This window comes from Dipodomys spectabilis, unplaced genomic scaffold, assembly GCF_019054845.1.
Source record: "Dipodomys spectabilis isolate Male_0828 unplaced genomic scaffold, ASM1905484v1 ptg000006l, whole genome shotgun sequence".
Taxonomy (NCBI): Eukaryota; Metazoa; Chordata; class Mammalia; order Rodentia; family Heteromyidae; genus Dipodomys; species Dipodomys spectabilis.
This window is the reverse complement of record NW_024870683.1, coordinates 14,171,418-14,175,572: the sequence shown is the minus strand read 5'-3', so window position 1 is coordinate 14,175,572 and position 4,155 is coordinate 14,171,418.

Below are 4,155 nucleotides of genomic sequence, written 5' to 3'. Positions count from 1 at the left end.
TGATTATTTTGAGGATCTAATTTTAAAATGTTTGTTCTAGAAGGGAAATTTCAATTCCCCCTTAGAGTTACTCTTTGATTTTTAAAGCCAAACTCCTTCAGCCCTAGGCAAATAAGACATATCTTAACACAGAAATGATGAATTTAAAATTTTCCTTACCAGCTTAAATCTACTATCTCAGGGTTGAACCCTATCTCATTTGTAATACTCCATTTCTATCAGGATTGTAAGCAACAATGGAAAAGCCAGGGAAATTCTGAGAAGCTGTATGTTTTATGCATGTTAAAGTCCAAATTATTTTTATGGATTTAGTTTGAATAACTTTCATAGAATTTGCAGTATTCTCTGAAATAAACACAAAGAGATCTCTATGTCTCTAAGACATCTCAAGCATTCATCTCTGCAATTGGGTATATTGCTTAATTTTTTATCAATCCTGATTTTTTACAAAGTGACTTTTGTAGCTTTCTATACAATGTTAACATGTACAGAAGCATGGGTTAGTTCATAAATACAGTCATCAATACCGTTAAAATCTGAACTATTTCTTAGAATCATGTTGCACAGTCACCATCAAGGATAATCTGGAAAGTGATGATTCTTCCAAATTGATAATCCAGAGTAGATGAAAGAAGACAGATTGGACAATCCCTGAATCCTACAGTGTCACTCAAATCTTGAAAATCTTAAACTCCCCAAATAGAATTTGGAGTCCACAAATATGGAACAAACACCCAATCTATGGAATAAGAGTAATCTCTTTATCTCTCTGTCTTTCTATCTCTATCTTCCTCCTATGTCTCTGTCTCTGTCTCAGTTCTCTGTCTCTGTGCTCTCTGTCTGCTTCTCTCTGTCTTTCTCTCTCTCTCTGTCTCTGTCTCTCTGTCTCTCTCTTTCTCTCTGTCTCTCTCTCTCATACTGGTACTGTCCTTGAGCTTTTGTGTACAAGGTTGCATTCTACCACTAGAGCCACAGCTGTACTTCCAACTTTTTGGTGATTACTTGGACATGAGTCCCATGGTCTTTCCTGATTTGGCTGGCTTCAAACTTTGCTCATCAGATTTCAGCCTCCTGAGTTGCCTGGATTATAAGGTGAGCCACTAGCACCTGTCTCCAAACTCTTCTGAATTACTGGAAAACATTTCAATATTGGACTATAATACCTGAGATTTGTCTTGTGAACTCATGCTTAAATAAGGATTTTATTAGTAAGATTTTTTTTTACCATATAGCCATGAAAACATAAAATAGTATGAAAAGCCCATGAGAATTTAATGGAATTTTGTTTGAATATAGTGCTTATTGAGATTTGGTTGAAGGCAAAAACTATTCCCTTTAGAAAATCAATAATAAGGGCAATGTCATTTCAAGTTTAAAACATTAGATAAGTAAGGTAATTTAGTTAATTTCGCTCATTCATTCATCTAGACACCACAAACATTTAAAGCAAACACTTATGATTCATATTTTAGCAGCCAGTCTGTTATGCCAGATTGCTGCTTTTTGAGTCTGCTTTGAGAAATGATGGATGAACCAGGTCAGTTCACAAACAGGTCTAAGCAAATAAGAAAATGACTATAAGCTGAGTTGTTAGAGCAGAACTGACAAGCCTATCCTGTATTTTATCACCATAATGCTGCTCTTTTCCTGAAGAAACATCCATTTCCTGGGTGAATTTTAATGGCTTAATCATGTTAAGGAATGACATGAGTCAAAATAACCACCTTGGAAAGTTAAACATATTCAACTAAAAAGGTAATGAAGTGAGAAGGAGTGAGGATTGAATTCTAGTCTGGGAAGTCTGCCCAAGTTTTCAATAAATGAATAATGGAAATGTTTGCATAATAATAATCAATCCTTCCAATAATGAGTTTGCTGTCAGTATATAATCATGTTGAGTAATTAAATTCCAATGAATTCAGTTGCTAAGTCAGGCATATGTTTTGAGTTATCAGTGTGGCAGGGACCTCTCCTAGTTGCCTGCCTGGAGCCACTGGCTGAGTCAGGGAAGAAGAGATTCTTCACTATTTGCAACAGTTCTTTCCAGTGGCTTTGCTCATTAGATCATTATTCACCAATACTTATGATGAGACAGAGAGATGAATCTGTTAGTTTGGCAAGGCCACCTCAAAGATCCCAGCCTGAATCCTTGAGTCCTAGTTCTGTGCCATGTCACAGGATAAAATACTTTCCTCTTACAATCCCTAGCCCTTCCCTTTACTCTGATATTTTCAATCCCTTTCAGAATACCTTGAACATTCCCCTTCCTTAGCTCTTGTCCCTTCTTCTCTTTGTGTCTGTTTAGGTCTGTATGTGTCTGTGTGTGTATCCATGTCTGTGTCTTTCCCTCTCTGTCTCTTTTGTTGGTCTTTCTTTTTTTCATTGTGAGACTTCTGTTGGTCTTTCTGTCTCTGTATCCCCAGATCTCTCTCTGTCTCACATTCACACACACATATATACAAACAAATCACTCCACCTCCTTGTAATCCTTCTCAGATTCACACTCTTTATTCTTTGTGGAATTATCTAAATTAAAATATATTTCTACACAAAATTCACTATACTCAATGGGAAATGCTGATAGAGACTCAGAGTTAACATCAAACTTTATACTATTTAACTATAAACACCAAACAAATGGCAGCTCCTAGAAACAGGCCTGAGTTCAAAAAATTGTCCTGCCACTGATTAGATGGACAATTTGACAAAGTTATTTCAAAGACACTCAGCATCATTAAGTGCATTATTAGGAAAATCATACTATTACTTGGTACAGTCATTTAGAAAATTAAGAGTAATCATGTATGAGAGACCCTAGCTCATTGTTTGAAACAAAGAGAATGTTCAGCTAGCTAGTAATTTATTTAATCAACTCCAACTGTTTATGCTATGAGCATGAAAGAAACTCATTTGAAATGTAATCAAATTTTATTTAATGTTCTCGTTTTAGTAATGGATAATTGAGGATTTTTTAAATATAAAATTATTTTTAAATATGTTATAATAGTTAATGTTTTACTGAGACGGGCAACAATTGAGTTTTTTCTCATATGTAATTATGTCTTGACTTTCCTAGAATATTAAATAAGTAGGCTTAAATTGTGTACATATTTGGTGTCTGCTTTCTATTATACATCACATAAAAGAGAAACATTTTTGATATTTTTTAAAAAATTTTTATTGTAAAAATACCATATAGAAGGGTTACAATTACATGGGCAAAGTAATGAGTACGTTTCTTATCAAGCATTATTGCCTCCTCCTTTGTTTCCCCTTCCCATCCCTTCTCCTCTCCCACCCCCTCCCACCTCCTCACAAACCCCCACTCCAGGCAAAGTTGCAAAGTTTGTTTTTCGACATAATGACTTGTACATCTCCTTGTTGCAGTGGGTCCACCTGTATCCCTATTTAAACAGTTTGTTTTTGCCCTTCCCCTCCACAAATTATACCAACATCAAATACAGTGAAAACAGGGGTTATACCATGGGGGAGGAACATACAAAGCAACAAAGAAATCATCTTGAAAATATGTTAGAAACAATTGCAAAAAAAATTTGAATACTTATCTTGGGGTTCACTTCCTAACATCTACTTATCTGACCTTTTCTGCTTGTCTCAGACATATACTAGTTATTGCAAATAAGGGAAACCATAGGACCTATGTTTCTTTGAGCTTGGCTTACTTCACTTAATATAATTTTTCTAAGTCTTTCCATTTCCTAACAAATGGGGCAATGTCATTCTCCTTGGCACATGCCAAAATTTTCTTAATAGAGACCCACAAACACAACAAATCAAAGAAAGGTTGGACAAATGGGATTGCATGAAATTGCAGAGCTTCTGCAGGGCAAAGGACATAGCTAGCAAGATCAATAGAAAACCCACGGATTGGGAGAAGATCTTTACTAGCCATACAACGGACAAGGGTCTAATATCTAAAATAAACCTAGAATTCAAAAATTAAATCCCTCAACAACAAATCCTCAAACAACTGTCCAATAAATAAGTGCACTAAAGACTTAAAGACAAACTTCTCTGAAGAGGAAAGGATGGCCAATAGACATATGAAGAAATGCTCAACCTCCCTAGCCATAAAAGAAGAGATACCACCTCACTCCAGTTAGAATGGCTAAAATCAAGAACTCTAATAACAAC